The sequence below is a fragment of the Acomys minous genome (assembly GCF_964271855.1).
Source record: "Acomys minous genome assembly, chromosome: 12".
NCBI lineage: Eukaryota > Metazoa > Chordata > Mammalia > Rodentia > Muridae > Acomys > Acomys minous.
The window spans coordinates 70,822,250-70,839,080 of record NC_140493.1 but is presented as its reverse complement, the minus strand read 5'-3'; the positions used below and the strand labels follow the sequence as shown (position 1 = coordinate 70,839,080).

General features: G+C 45.6%; 1 protein-coding gene and 1 long non-coding RNA gene across 3 annotated transcripts in view; both read right to left on the bottom strand.

Moving 5' to 3' along the window:
* Positions 1-16,831, bottom strand: part of PHF12 (PHD finger protein 12) — a 48,290-nt gene that overhangs the window by 29,983 nt on the left and 1,476 nt on the right. The gene's annotated exons all lie outside the window — the stretch shown is intronic.
* Positions 10,341-16,830, bottom strand: LOC311578205. The gene is made up of 2 exons (XR_014772798.1): positions 14,388-16,830; positions 10,341-11,191 (listed from the first exon to the last, which is right to left on the bottom strand). It is a non-coding gene; the product is annotated as an uncharacterized lncRNA (long non-coding RNA).

Below are 16,831 nucleotides of genomic sequence, written 5' to 3'. Positions count from 1 at the left end.
AGACTTCTCTGTCTAAGATTCAAGTCCATTGCCAGATGATTCCAACCTCCAGCCAAAGACTGGAGATCAGTTTTAATTTAGATGTCTTTCCTTCTCTGACGAGGCCGCAGCACACCACCATGAAGGGAAGGTGTCAGAACTATCATGATTCTTGGCGCTCTAATTAAGAGCGCCTATGTCAAGTCCTATGCCAGCGTCATTGATCTGAGTCCAACTGCATGCATCTCCCTGGCCCATTAACACACATGAACCTGCACAACATTAACATTAACTTCAGAGTAGTCACCACCAATGGGACCTGTTGCTCCACAGCACCGCACTAATTATCCATCCAGCACAAGCAGTTGTTCACTACGGAACTGGAAGGGAGAGGGGGAGGGGAACAGAAGAACAAAGAGAGGCCAGAGAGAGGGAAACAGCGAAGCAGAAAGAACGCTTCAAACCCTTCCTTTGTGTTACAACAGGCAGGTTAAAAAAAAAAAAAAAACAAGGAAAGGAAGAAAAGTGAGATGACCAATATGTGGCTTGCAACTATCCATCCACCTAAGCAACAGTGACATAAAACTGGAGTCAATGGCAGCCTGAAAAAGAATGAACAATCTTACTTAACCAAAGGTATGTATCATAGAACAAAGGAAAAAACATTCAAGGAAAATATCCCATTCTCTCTGTGGGTGGATAAAATACTCACTGTAATACAGGTATATAACAGACACTGTACAACCCCTATCTGTATACAGCAGACCAAGAACCTCTCTCTCCTGAGCTTGTGAGAGGTCAGTCACATGAGCTGGTAGGGCCCCTTCTGCCACAAACTATCAGTCTCCAAGGGTTAAGCTCTCAAAGGCATTTATGGCAGTTTCAGTTGAAATGAAGTAGCGGACCCAGAAAAAGACTTGCTGGCTTGCCCCAGTGCAGCACACTCCCCGCCCTGTTCCGGCGTGAGACACGGTATTCACCAAGCAAATCACAGCACCAAGCAGTTCTGATTTTGAATGTCACAGGTCATGACCCTCACCCACCCACCCACCACCTGCTGTCTACTAGTAGATCAAAAGCCCCTACAGACACTTAGCAGCACCATGAAGACCCAGAGAAAAGACAAGGCACACTTGCAACAGGTTGACTCTCTCAGATTGACACTGCTGCCCCAGGCTAGCTCAAAAGTTGGTACTAGCGAAAAAGAGGGAAAGGCGGTGGCTGACAGGACCAGTTCTGTTTCACCCCCACAGCAGCCATCCTGAGCCGATCGGCTCAGAGGACCCAGGTCCGGTTCCCAACATCTACGTGGTGGCTTACAGCTATGACTCCAGCGCCAGGGGACCTGATACCTTCCGGTCTCCAAAGGACCAAACACACAGGCAAAGCACTTATATGCATAAAATAGAATAGAATAGAAATAAATTTAAATTATTTTTTAATCTTAAAAGAAAAAAGGGAAAGAAAATATGCCTTTATTTAAACTTAAAACAGGTATGTTTGGGAAGTTTAATTAAATATCTCTCTCACAGGCTAGAGAGATGGCTCAGAGGTTAAGAGTACTGGCTGCTATTCCAGAGGTCCTAAGTTCAATTCGGAGCAACCACGTGGTGGCTCACAACCATCCAGAATGAGGTCTGGTGCCCTCTTCTGGTGTGCAGTTGAACATGCAGATACAACATTGTATACATAATAAATAAATAAATAAATAAATAAATAAATAAATATTTTTAAAAAATCTCTTTCTCTCTCTGAGCCTGTGAGATGGCTCACGGAGTAAAAGCTCCTGAAATACAATACTGACAATCTGAGTTCCACCCTCAGACTCAAGATGGAAGGGCAGAGACCAGCTCTTCAAAGTTGTCCTCTATTTTCCATATGTGTGACAAGGCATGTGCTTATACATACCACACACAAATATCCATCCTTCCTTCCTTCATTTCTTTCAACAGGGTCTTATTATGTAGTTTTGGCTAGCCTCCAATTCTATCCTGAGTGCTGGGATTAAAGGTATGTGCCACTGCCCAGATAACTGTTTTTTTGTCAGTTTCTCTGTGTAGTCCAGGCTGGCTTTCAACTCAAGAGATCTTCACGCCTTCGCCTTCTCAGCCAGCTAAAAATTTTTTTGAAAATTAAAAAAATTCATTAGCTTAGAGATAAAGCTCAGGCACAAAATTGTGAGTTCAATTACCAGCATTCCATAAACCAGGCACAGTGATGCATGCCTGTTATCCTGGAACTTGGGACGCGGAGGCAGAGGCAGGAAGATGAGGATTTCAGAGCCACTCTTGGCTATATAGTGAGGTTTAGGCCCTGCTGGGTTACATGAGACCCCGTCTTATGTGAGATAAAAAGGAAATTCTTTTGAGGAATGGTCTCATTAATGTAGCCCAGGGCTGCTCATTCTCACTTTCATCCTCCTACAGCTTTTTGAGTGATCCTGGGGACTGAAACTAGTGTCCTTGAGAATGCCAAGTAAGTGCTCCACTCCTGAGCTATGTGTTCAGCCTCGAGGAACTCATATTCCCTCTTCAGGAGTGTACCAACTAAGAAAATAAAATAAAAAAGCCGGGTGTGGTGACGCACGCCTGTAATCCCAGCACTCGGGAGGCAGAGGCTGGTGGATCACTGAGTTCGAGGCCAGCCTGGTCTACAAAGCGAGTCCAGGACAGGCAAGACTACACAGAGAGACTCTGTCTCGAAAAACAAAACAAAACAAAACAAAACCAAAAACAAAAACAAAAGAAAAAAATATATATTTACACATATAAAAATAAACATATATAAAGCCGTGTGTGTGTCTTAACACAGGGTTTCTCCTGGAACTCACTCTGTAGACCAGGCTAGCCTTAAACTCCGAGAGATCCACCTGTCTCTGCCTCTTGAGTGCTGGAATTAAAGGCGTGAGTCACCACTGCCCATCTTAAAAAAATAACAAATAAAAAATAAAAATAAAATTATATCAACATATCCAAATGTAACACTGTATACTTTAAGAGAACAAAATTTAATGAAATTTAAGAGTCAGCAAACCAGCAAGCTTCTTCCGGACATCTGTGTGGGCAATGGCTTTTAGCTTCGAAAATGGCCTACCCCATCAAAGGCAAAGAAAATAGCTATACAGAAGGACACCGAGAGAAAAGTGTCGTGGCGAGCCTGAATAATGATTCTTTACTTTAGCCTAACCACTCACTCAAATACAGCTAATGCTACAGAGCACATAGGAGTGAGTTTTTCATTCAATGCCTCAGTGACAATGTTAACAAGGAAACTAATGAAGTGCCAGGCAACTACAAATGCCCCATTGAGAACCTTAGCTGCTTGCGTCACTTCTACAGCACACAATCCTTTCAACTAGCTGACTATACCCCAAGTTCTACTGCCTTCTATGTAGAGCTGGCTTGTGGCATTTCCTAGCAGAGGGCACCTGGAGAGGAGCACTACTACAGGTCTGGAGGGAGGAGGCAGGGGGAGGAGCACTACTACAGTTCCGGAGGGAGGAGGGAGGGAGAGGAAGAGTTCTGCCTCTGCTCCCCTTGCAACAAGATGTGGCCTGACCTTACAATTACAATTCTTTTTTTTTTTTTTTCCCTGAGACAGGGCTTCTCTGTGTTAGCCTTGGCTGTCCTGGACTCGTTCTGTAGACCAGGCTGGCCTCAAACTCACAGCAATCCACCTGCCTCTGCCTCCCGAGTGCTAGGATTAAAGGCGTGCGCCACTACCACCTAGCTTATGTTCTTGCAATTTTTAACTCTTTGTAATAGATGGGTTGGCAGCAGCACTGGTAAAGGGCTCACCTCCTAGAAGATACTGCAGCCTACCTAACTTTGGCAAAGGGTCAACGTTCTGGCCTCAACAGTAATTTTTTTTTTGGTCTTTTTGGGACAGGGTTTCTCTGTATTGTTCTGGCTGTTCTGGAACTTGCTCTGTACACTAACTAGGCTGGTCTCTGCCTCCCAAGTGCTGGGATTAAAGGTATGCACCACGCTGCCCAGCTTCAACAGTAATTTTTTAATACTGTTGGGGGACGGTAAGAGTCTTAGAGGTGGGGGCTGGAGAGATGGCTCAGAGGTTAAGAGCGTCTGCCCTTCCAAAGGTCCGGAGTACAATTCCCCAGCTACCACATGGTGGCTCACAACCATCTATGATGAGATCTGGTGCCCTCTTGTGGTGGGCAGGTGTATATGTGGAAAGAATACTGTATAAATAATAAATAAATCTTTTTTTTTTTTTTTTTTTTTTTAAAAAAGAGTCTTAGAGGTATGGAAAACTAAAACCAGGTACTGTTCTTTTTTCGAGACAGGATTTCTCTGTGTAGCCCTGGCTGTCCTGGACTTGCTTTGTAGACCAGGCTGGCCTTGAACTTAGAAAGATCAGCTCACCTCTGCTGAGGCTAAAGGTGTGCGCCACCACACCCAAGTACTGTTTTAATGTCAAAATTTGTATTTTATTTTGTTTGAGACAGTCTCACTGTGGCCAAGGTTGGCCTTGAACTTCTGGTGATCCTCTGGCTTCAGCCTCTTGCGTACTGGATTTCAGTTGTGTGAGCCTTTACACCCAGCCTCTGCCACCAAATTTTAGAGGACTAGCAAGGAAAAGGCAATAGCGGGACCATACTCTTACTACAGAAACAACTCTGAAAGCTGGGCCAGGCATTAATACTGCACGTAAAATTCTATAAAGGCCTAGAAAACTAAAAATACGAACAATGTCTTCTTTCTTTCTTTTAAATAAGTAACTCAATTTAGGCAGTAAGTTCCTACTTAATACTAAGGAGACTTTTGCTTCGTTTACCATCCTCTGGCAGAGGCTAAGACTACTACGCAGGCCTTACTGCGTCAGGCTTCTCCCCTCCCCCCTCCCCCTAATCCTTTAGGACTGAATGATCTCCTGGCATGCTGTCAGGCCATACTGTCGAGGTCTTAGGCCACAGCTAAGTGCTGACTGGGGCCTCCAAACCTTTCCACTTTTACCTCCAGTGACCTAATTACACGCTGAACACACTTCTCAGAGACAGAGAGCCATGGTTTCCCCTCTGGCCCACTTTTGGGCTATCTGTGCATACACAAATGTAAGTCCTGCAGCAAGCATACAAGCTATTTACCCAAAGCCGTACACACTTTCCTAACATCTAGCTTACTTCAACACCAACAAAGCACAGCCAGCCAAGATGTCTGGTATGACAGAATTAGCCAGGTCCTTTTATCAGCAGGTAAAGAATGGCTACGTTAGGAGAAACCAGGAGGACCCCAGAGGAAGGATTAAATAATCACAAAAGACAGAGCAAAGAGCTGGTCGTGTTGTACTCCAGTGACGAGTGTGTGCATGGCTGAAGACTTTGTTTTCCATTCTGTTGAATCGGAATTCTGGCACCTTAAAGCAAGAACGCTGGGGCTGGGGAGGTGGCTCAGCAGGCAAAAGGCTCTGGCCATCAAGTCTGATGACCTCAGTCCGATTCTTAGGACCTCTATGTAAACAAGGAGAATTGCCCGACTTCCACACAAGGTGGCGAACGTCCCCACCCTTAATTAAGTGAAACAAAACAAACCCCCAATACTAGTCTTAAGAAGAGTGTACTAATTACTGTCAGAGCCATCAGAAGCAGGAGACTCTCCTACTGAGTGGCCCATTTAACCACACACCCAAAGAAGCGTGCATGCACTGGAGACCCGGCCGAGTTCAGAGATGGATTTTAACACTCACTTGTAGTCAAAAGCACACATTTAGTGTCATCTATTTCCTATTATTTTTTCACTTGTAAAAGAGAAAGACGCAGCTCATTTCCCATAAAAGGATACCTGCATGTCACAGAAGCAAAAACGTGGGCAAATATTCTCTGCCTTCTGATTCCTTATTTCCTAGCCTTCGGTCTTTCTTCCTTTTTTTAGGACAAGGTCTCACACAGCCAGGGACCTCCCGCCCCTCCTGCCTCTGCTTCCCAAGTGCTGAGGTTACAGGAATTGCTACCACGCCTGGCTGTATTTATTACTACCTAAGTCTTCATAAAGATATATAAAGCCGAGAGTGTGCTGCAACATACACTGACTAGCTTGTTAACCAGTTCAAAATGCAGAACAGTAATCAACATGGAGCTATTTCCACCCCAAACTTTTACCAATCAAACTAAGGCAATTAAAGCCTTCTTTCTTAGCCGGGTGTGGTGGCTAAGCAGGTGGATGTCTGGGAGTTCGGGGCGAACCTGGTCTACAAATCAAGTCCAGGAAAGCCAAGGCTACATAGAGAAACTCTGTCTCGAACACCCCCCCCCCCAAAACCTTCCTTCTTGGTGGTGGAGAGATGGCCCAGTGGCTAAGAACACTGACTGTTCTCCCAAAAGACCAGAGTTCAATCCCATTACCTACATGGTATCTCACTGCTCTCTCTAACTCCAGGACTGGGACATTGGCTGGCCTCTTCTGATCTCTGTATGGTACACAGTGCATATGCAGGCAAAACAACGATGCACACATAAAAGTAAAGTAGGTTTTGTTTTTGTTTTTGCTTTTTCGAGACAGGGTTTCTCTGTGTAGCTTTGGCTGTCCTGGACTCACTTTGTAGACCAGGCTGGCCTCGAACTCACAGTGATCTGCCTGCCTCTGCCTCCTGAGTGCTGGGATTAAAGGCAAGTATTTTTTAAATTATATTTATTTATTTACTAAATATTTATTTCTTATTATGCATACAGTACTCTGCCTACATGTACACTTGCAGGCCAGAAGAGGACATTAGATCACATAATAAATGGTTATGAGCCACCATGTGGTTGCTGGGAATTGAACTCAGGACCTCTGGAAGAGTAGTCAGTGCTCTTAACCGCTGAGCCATCTCTCCAGCCCAGTAAGCATTTTTTAAAAAAGATTTATTATTATTTGTACAGTATGCTTCCTGCATGCGTGCCTGTACACCAGAAGAGGGCACCAGATCTCTATAGATGGTTGTGAGCCACCATGTTGTTGCTAGGAATTGACTTCAGGACCTTTGGAAGAAGTGACAGTGCTCCTAACCTCTGAACCATCTCTACAGCTTCAAAATAAATAAATTTAAAACCCACAAAAATCCTTCCTTTTTGGGAATTGGGAGAGATGACTCTGGTTAAGCCTATCTACTGTTCTTCCAAAATATTAGTTTGGTTCCCAGCATCCCTATCAGGTGGCTCACAACCACCTATAACTCAGACTAGAAGATGTGATGTTTTCTTTTGGCCTCCATGGGTGCACACACACACACACACACACACACAGATATACATGAATTATATACTATGTATATTATTATTTAAGGTATATATTATATTATTGTAATTATTATATAGCATTGATATTATTACATAAAATCATAAATCTTAAAGAAGACCTGGGTTCAATTTCCAGCAGTCACATTGGCAGCTCATGGCTGTAGCTAACAGGTCTATAGGATCTGATGCCTTCTTCTGGCCTCTATAGGTACTGTACATACGTTACAGACATGTATGTGGGCAAAACAGCCATACACAAAAACAAGGAAGCAAAACACCCATACACAAAAACAAGAAAACATTCCTTTTTAAACCTAAACTCTAATAAAAGTGCTCAAATGTCCTGCCTAAAACAGATAATGGGTTTTTGTTGTTTTTCTTTTTTTAAAAGATTTATTTATTTATTATGCATTCAATATTCTGCCTGCATGTACACCTGAACTCCGGAAGAGGGCACCAGATCTCATTATAGATGGTTGTGAGCCACCATGTGGTTGCTGGGAATTGAACTCATGACCTCCAGAAGAGCAGACAGTACTCTTAACCACTGAGCCATCTCTCCAGCCCTGTTGTTTTTCTTAAAAAAAAAAAAAAAAAAAAAAAAAAAAAAAAAAAATTTTTTTTTTTACTTATTTTGTTATTTATGGGAGACAGATGACAAATGCACGCCACTTCCTGGATGTGACTGTCAAAGCACAGCTTGCCGGAGTTGGTTCTCTCACCAAGTTGTTCCTGGGAACCAAACTGAGGTCACCAGGCATGTGGCGGAGGGCGGCCTTACCCCTGACTTGCTGCCTGAGCCCGGGGATCACAGGTGCGTACACCAGGCCTGCTTTATGTAGTTCTGGGGACCGACCCCACGGCTTTATGGATGCTAGCCAGGCAACCAGTTTACCAAGTAATCACTCCAGTATAACTCCTAGCCTTAGACTTTTTTGCAGAGCCACCCAGAAATGCTGAAGCAGTATTAGATCAAAACACACAGTGAGGTTCTCTTCACTGAGGTGCATTCCTTTAAAACACACAAAACAAAAGAAACACATGCACAGCAAGAAGCCATTCTCCAAGCTGCATGGTGGTGGCACACGCCTTTAATCTCAGCACTTGGGAGGCAGAGGCAGGTGGATCACTGTGAGTTTGAGGACAGCCTGGTCTACAGAGAGTTCCAGAACAGTCAGAGCTACATGGAGAAACCCTGTCTGTGAAAGGAAGGGAGGGGGGAAAAGGAATTGGTTCTCCCCTCTCACCTATGGGCTGCAGGAACAGAGTTCAAGTGTAGGGAGTGAGTGAAGCTCTGAGTGAGCGTGTGCTTGCTGACACGAGCACAGCCATGCCAAGGACCCAGCGCCTCAGCCAGGGAGTAACAAAAGTCTTCCTAGGGCAAGGCTTGGAGGGACAGCAAACTTTCCTTTGTTCCAAGTGCAAATGTTGACAGTGTGTACAGAAAATGTCCACTGTAGCTTTCTGTCCCTACTCAAGACGTTTACAGCCTGAAGGCTGCCCACTGAGGTGAACTGGATCTGCCTCCTTGTTCAGCTCTATGTAGAGCCCCCCCTTATTTAGCCAAGTGCCTCCCTAACTAACTAACTAACTAACTAACTAACTCACTCTATCTATCTATCTATCTATCTATCTATCTATCTATCTATCTATCTACATGCTGACTCCAGTTCCAGAGGACCCAACACCCTCTTCTGACTCCCTTGAGCACCTGGACACCCACACGCATACACCAAAAAAGAGATAAGGGAAGTGAAAATGCACCCAACAGAATGAGATAACACCTGCAAATCATACATCTGACAAGGGACTTGTATCTCTTAGGATCCAACAACAACAGCAATAACAACAACAGCTCAGTAGTAGAGCATATCGTCTGGGTCTCCATGCCCAGTAATGCCAAAAAATTTTGGAGGGAAAAAATTCAATTAAAAATAGACAAAGCGAGCCGGGCAGTGGTGGCGCACGCCTTTAATCCCAGCACTCAGGAGGCAGAGGCAGACAGATCACTGTGAGTTCGAGGCCAGCCTGGTCTACAAAGCAAGTCTAGGACAGTCAAGGCTACACAGAGAAACCCTGTCTCGAAAAACAAAACAAAGGACAAAGCAGGGTGTGTATGTGTGTGTCTGGAGAGATGGCTCAGTGGTTAGGAGCACTGGCTGCTGAGCTCTTCCAGAGGACCCAGGTTCAATTCCTAGCACCCACAAGGCAGCTCACAACTGTCTGTAACTCTAGTTCCTTGTCTCAAAAAAGTCCAGCAACAAATAAGGACAACGGCTTGGTATACACAGTTCTCCAGCAAGTACATGCAAGAAGATGGTTAGTGCCATTAGCCATCAAGGAAACACATATTAAAATTTGATATAGGAGCCGGGCTTGGTGGCGCACGCCTTTAATCCCAGCACTCGGGAGGCAGAGGCAGGTGGATCGCTGTGAGTTCGAGGCCAGCCTGGTCTACAAAGTGAGTCCAGGACAGCCAAGGCTACACAGAGAAACCCTGTCTCAAAAAACCTAAAACAAAACAAAACAAAACAAAAACCCCAAAACAAAACCCCAACACTCCTGGAGGCAAACCAGGCAATATGAATCTTATTTTCAGATTTAAATCAAAAGAGATCTAAACATCCTTTGTGTACTTATGTCTGAAAACAAAACACAATCATTTACAAAGTCAGAAGTTGCCCTAAGTGTTCGTGGAGCACGTCTGTAATGCACTGAGAGACCCTTGAGGAACAGCAGGGACTGATGATGGCGTAATTGCAGCCTACCTTTCATTAAGTATGGTAATTCAGAAAGGTCCCCAATTAAACAAAACCACAAAAACCCAAAAACTACAAGAGTGCCACTAAGTAAGTAAAGCCTCAATTTGCACAAAAAACGGCCATCTAGCTAGGGCTGGCTTCCTGTGTCCATAATCTAATGGCATCCCAGTACCAGGGCAGGGTAATACTGAATTCTTGGGCAGCATTGGTGTTATAGCGTAGCCTAGTCTCAAAAACAAAACCAAGCACTTGGGCTGGGGTATAGTTAGGTGATAAATGCTTGACTAGCGCTCGAAAGGCCCTAGCACTGATCCCAGCACCAAAGAGCACCAAAAATTACTTCGTTTCCTACATTTACTTATTTATTTGGTTTTTCGAGACAGGGTTTCTCTATGTAGCCTTGGCTGTCCTGGACTCACTCTGTAGACCAGGTTGGCCTCGAACTCACAGAGATCCACCTGCCTCTGCCTCTCGAGTGCTGGGATTAAAGGCGTGCGCCACCAAGCCCAGCCTTTCCTACTTTTTATGTATCTGTTACTTCCTTTTAAACTCAAACCATTTGGGCCACAAATATACCTAGTCATTATTTTTTTAAATTACACCATACTTGTTTTTTAATTAAAAATATATAATTTTGGCAGCTAGTCAGCATGTGCTTAGGTACCATGTGAATGCCTGATGCTAAAGTTCAGAAAAGGGTATTGTTGCCCCTGGGACTAGTTACATACTCTTGTGAACTGATGCGGGTGCTGGGAATCACACACAGGTCCTTTTGAAAAATTGCTGGTGTTCTTAATCTTTACCCCCTACCTCCTAAAGGGCACAGGCCTCACTACGTATCACTAGCTGGCCAAGAATTCACTATAGGAGTGAGACTGGGCTTGCTGAAATTTGTGATGAGTCTTCTGCCCCTGCCTTATTCTAAGTTTGTGTGTGTACAGGTGAGTGTGCTTGTGAAAACTGGAGGTTGATTTTGAAATCTTCCTTGATTCCTCCCTCTTCCCCCTTAATTCTTTGAGGCAGGTCCTCCATCAAACTCCGCTCACCAATATGACTTGTCTTGCAAGCCAGCTGCTTGCTCCAGGAGTCTCGTGCCCAGCCTTTCTGGACTGGAGTTACAGGTGGCCTCCACACCTACCTGCTATGTATGTGCCTTTGGGGTCAGAACCAGTCCTTTTACTAACACATCAAGTGTTTTCACTGTCAGGCCAGCTCCCTGCCCAATGCCCTAGTCTAGTATTTTTAAACAATGAGCATTCTTTGTTTGTACCAAGCACTCATCTCCTAAGACCCAACAGCCAAGCCCCACAGTAAGTCAGAAGCACGGATTATGAACCTGAGCTAAAGTTGGAACCTCCATTTTTAAATGGACTGCTGTAAACACAACTAACCCCAATTCACCACAGTAAATAAGGTAACATAAAAGCAATTTAGGTTTGTTGTGGGATGATCTTAGTTCATGGGAGAGTGAGGGACAGGGATCCAGGACACCATCACCTGCAGTTAGTTCCTCAGGACCAGGTTTCTAAGGACTTACAATGTCGAAAACAAATTCAGGAGATAAAAAAAATGAAATGCAAAACAAACCCACTTATTTTAATTCACTGACTGGCAATTAGTCCAATGAGCCAAACACAACAAAAGCCGAAAATTCTTAAAAGTTTAGAGGGAAAGATTTTTTTTTCAAGATAGAAAACGTCTAATGCTACTACTGTGTGTGAAGCCTTTGTCAGGACTCACTGGAAACCACACTCCGCGCGGAGCTTAGCATCGCTGTGCACAGAGACCTTTTCACTCTTATTCTTCGAAAACCTCGTTTTGGATCTTGCTGCCAACACCAGAGAGAGGAAAGCCAGCCAACAATTCCAAATATAACGCGCGGAGGCAAATGCTACAGAAATCTGTCTGACAGGAAGGGACCACGCTGAGGTCTGCTGAGGTGGATGCACTTCTCAGGCGGACCATTTCGGTCCCTGTCTGTTTGGAGCAAAATTGAATGAAAAGTTTTGAGAGGAAAGTAGCCACTTTCCAGTTATTTCATCACGCTGCTCTGTGGCAGTCCATCAGTTGACAACAATCCTTCCCCAACTCAGAAAGACGGATCCCCAACAACTATGCTCTACCAGTTAGCCTACATTTAAAAAAAAAAAACCAGATGGTGGTAGCAGACACCTTTAATCCCAGCACTTGGGAGGCAGAACTCTATGAGTTTGAGGCCAGCCTGTCCAGGATGAATTCCAGGACAGCCAAGGTTGAACAGAGAAACCCTATCCCCTAAAAAAATTCACAATAAATAATAATAATTATTATTATTATTTTATGTGCATGGGTGGTTGACCTAACACACACCACTTGTGTGCCCGGTGCCCAGAGAGGCCAGAAGAGGGCATCAGATTCATCAGAACTAGTTACACACGGTTGTGAGCCAGCCTGTGGGTGTTGGACTCGGAACTCCGATCCTCAGGAAAAGTAACCAGAACTTAACATCTGCTGAGCCATCTCTCCAGCCCAGTTATTCTACTGTTTAACAGATTTTCAGAGATCAGTCTATGTGGATCAGATTTTCAGTAAGATGACAAGGTAAGAGTCAGAATCACCAGGGAACACTTGGAAGCCTTCCAGCTCTCCAGGGCAGGCTTAGAAACTCCTATTGTCACCGAGGTTATAATACCACGCCCAGGACAGCTCCATTTCCTAACTCAGAGAATCTTAACAGAAAACCCAGAGAGAACCTAACGGGAATGACTTTCCACAGTGCACTGATCCCTGAGAAAAAAGGCAGGACAAAAGCAAGACTGTAAGGAAACAGTTTAGTACTGTGTCTTAATCTCGAGAGATAGGGTTTACCTAGGAATCACTTCTGTCTAGGCTTGGTATTTCAGGCTTATAATCTTGGCTACATGGGGAACTGAGGCAGGAGGGCAAGCAGGCTCTAGCTAGGGTCAATTTCTAGTACTATACCACCAAAAGAACCACTTCTGGGACATTTTAGTATATGTTGATTATTATAAAGCAGACTGGCAAAAATCCAGACAAAGGATTCGTCGCACAGAGCCTTTTCTGTTTCATTTTATTTATTTATTTACTTATTTATTTCCAGATAAGGTCTTTCTATATAAGCTAGGCAAGCTTGGAATTCTCAGTGCTCTAGCCCCACTCTTTAGAGTGCTGGCAAGCAAACCCTTACCCGGTCACCTCAATGAAGAAAGCAGCAGCACTGAAACTGTGACCTACAGCATTCACACACTCTGCGCGCAGGGGACACTGTCACACTATGATTACCTAAGTCCTCTCGGCCAGCTCTAGGGGGAAGCAGAGAAAACACACCTAGCCCCACACAAGGAAGCAGTAACAGGAAAACCATTGAAAACACACTCAGGAATCAAATCTTCTGAGGCACTAACTGCTTGGCCTCACAAGCCTGGCTGAATTAGTGTTTCAATTTTGCTGGAGAGAAAGTGGCTTAAAAGACAGAAAGTGGGGGGAAAACCCTCACTTGTAAAATGAAAGCATCCAGGTAATGCTCACTTACAAGACGGCTCCCTGCCCTTTCACTAATTCTTAGGATGTTTTGTGACTCAACGAGTAACTGAGGTAAGTCAATGGTACACTCAGTACTGACACCAAAGATGTGAAGCAAAGCCTACCTCACTTACTGCCATTCATGGCCTCAGAAACACAGGGGGAAACAGGCAATGAGATGCATGGCAGGGACAAGCCCCTCCCCTTCTCCTGCCAGCTAAAGCCCCTCCCTTTCTCCTGCCAGCTAAAGCCCCTCCCCTTCTCCTGCCAGCTAAAGCCCCTCCCCTTCTCCTGCCAGCTAAAGCCCCTCCCCTTCTCCTGCCAGCTAAAGCCCCTCCCCTTCTCCTGCCAGCTAAAGCCCCTCCCCTTCTCCTGCCAGCTAAAGCCCCTCCCCTTCTTCTGCCAGCTAAAGCAAAAACCAGAGTTAAAACTTGACATGATCTATACTCATCTATCTAATAGATCCTGGGTTCAGGCTTGGGGGGGGGGAAGAGAAGCATACTTTCTCCATGCCACATTTTCTTTTTTAAATATAAAGATTTATTTATTTTAGGAGCCAGTAAGATGGCTCAGGAGGTAAAGGTACTTGTGGCCAAACACGACACCCTCATCCTGAGTCTGATCCCTAGAAACCACAATAGTGGAGAAAACTGACTCCTGTTCGGACTTCCACCTGTGCTCCAGGCACCCCCACAAATAAATAAATAAATGTAATTTTAAAAAAAACTAAAAATAAAGTGTCTGTATGCGTGTACATGAAGGTACACGCGTGTCCAAGAGCATGCTCCTGAGCTTGGGAAGACGTGGCCTCTTCCTCTATTGCTCTCTGCCTGTTCCTTTGAGGTGGGATTTCTCCCTAAACCTGGGAGCTTTCTCAGCCAAGTTATGACCTGGACTGATCTGATCCCAACAAGGCTGGAAGCCACTTAAGCACCAGTAATCCTCTGTCCCTGCCTCCCTTCCCCCAAGCTGGAGTTAATGGCCTATGTAGGACACCCCAGGTTGCTGTGTGGGTGCTGGAATCTCAACCCTGTTCCTCATGATTGTGCAGCAAATGCTCTTCAGATGTTTCAGATGTCAATAAAACAGTTTCAACATTATCAGATGAGATTTTTAAAAAGATAATAGTTTATCAAATGTTCACTCGACAGGAGTCACCAATCTTACTTAATAACCACTTTACCCTAGAGGTGATATTGCTCACACTTTAAAAAAAAAAAAAACACAGCTGGACATGGTGGTGCACATCTGTAATCCTAGCTTGCAGGAGACTCAGGATGGTTGGCAATGGCCTGAAGTCATCCCAGGCTATTTAACAAGCATGAAGCCAAGCCAAACAGGACTACACAGCACAAGACTGTCTCAAACACTATAGAGAAAGGAGGAAAAGGAGAAAGAGAAGAAATTTAAAACAGCCCTAGTAATACATCAAGTAAGCACAACAACAATAAGAACAAAATGTGGGCAACACAGACTCAGATACAAATCTGTCCCATGCTCAAGGGCAGCAAGGGAGAGCCAGGCATGATGATACACACTCTGGAGGCTGAGGCAGGAGGATGACTGTGAGCTCAAGGCCAAGCTGAGCTACAGAGTGAGGCCATCGTAACCCTCCCACGGCCCAAATTAAAAAAAAAAGCAAAAGAAATGTACCAGAGGGATTTTCTCCAGGTGTATGGCACTTTAGAGGAAGTAAAGACTGAAAACAACACTCACAGGCCCTCACTGCAGGCATTACTCATTTCATAATAAAAATTTAAAGGCAGTAGCAAAGCTTCCTCCAAGATAATAATTTTTGTCCCTGAAACATTACAAGCCGAGATGGGGCGCCCTTCTAGGCAAAAGTGCCCGTTACTAACGGGAATGTCCCACATAACTCCTGACCACAGTCTTAATTTGCCCAATATCAGTCATCTGTGTAATAAAGCCTGCAATTAGAACAAATACAGCAGCCACCATTCCACACACCAAGAGACAGGAGGAAGGAACTGCGGAAAGAGGCCTTAAACATTCTCTTTTTAAACAAGGGACTTTAAAAATAGGCAGCAGAGGCTAAAAGGGACGGCTTGAAACAAACAACCTCTTCCCTCCCAATCTAAGTGGGAACCAACAGAGCAGCCCCCCACCTGCACCCCCAGGAGCCCTCTTCTCCCAGGCACTTAGCCTCAGTCAACTGTTGCTGAACACAACATGAGGCTATCTGGTTCCAAGTGCAGATGAGAGATTTCTGTTCAGAGCTGAAAGGTGGTCTCGAGGCAGAAGATAGTTTAAACTTTTCTCTCTCTCTTTTTTTTTTTTTTTTTTTGCTGGAGTGCTCTGGAAGGATCAAGCAGCACAGCGGGCAAGCAACCCAGCCCCCCTCCCCCACCCCATTCAGCTGGGGTGGGAGAGCACATAGGTTTCCCAGCTCTCAGCTCCCCTAAAACTGCCTTTCCGGAGCCACCAAACACAATCCTGCCCCAGCAGCAAAGAATTTTGAGGCGAAGGGCTCGTTGATCCAGAGCAGAGAAGAGAAATCGGCGCCCAAGGGCAATTTTAATTGTCTAACCCGGCCCGATTTCCTAAGAGGCAGCAGAGCAGGGAAGGGAGGAGGGGGAAGGGAGGAGGGAGGAGGGAGGAGGACAGCAGCTCCGGAGTGGCAACAGGGGGCAAGCTGCAGAGAAAGAGATCGAGCCGGCGAGATCCCAGCCCCGGCTCTCAAGGAGCTGTTGCAGAAAGGGATCAAGGGCCACCCCCACCGTTCTCCCGGAGACGTTTGCAAATCATATATGCAGCCAAAATGGCGCTGAGAATAAAAATATAATTTAAAGGAAGGTCGCCATATTGTAAACACAGAGACAGAGAAGTGGACTGAGACACCCTCCATGATTTCCAGCACTGTCGCAAGCACCCGCTTGTCCAGGGTGAACTGGGTGGCCGAGGGCTTCGCGCACCAACCCCAAAGAGAGCCCAGCCAGGCAGGAGCCCAGAGGGCGGCGGGCGCGCGCGGCCGCCAAGCGGCACTGGATCTGGAGCTCCTCCCCTTCCTCCCCCGCCACCGGCCGCACTCGGCCCGCTCAGTCCTGGCTCCCTACCTACTTCCAATCTCACAAGGGGCTCCTCTCACTCCTCCCAACACCTATCTCGGGGTCCAGACACGCCGCTGCTCCTTTCCGAAAATCGGCCGGATCCCGGCAAATACCGGGGGACGGGGAGGGGGGCGCAGAGGCGCTCGCCCCAGCGGCTGCCGAGTCAGCTAGCGGCTGCAAGCTCCCGTTATTTCTACAGGCCTGGTGAAGGAATGTACCGAGTAGGGTCTGCCAAAGGGGCTCCGGGGGGAGGGGTATCCCCAGCC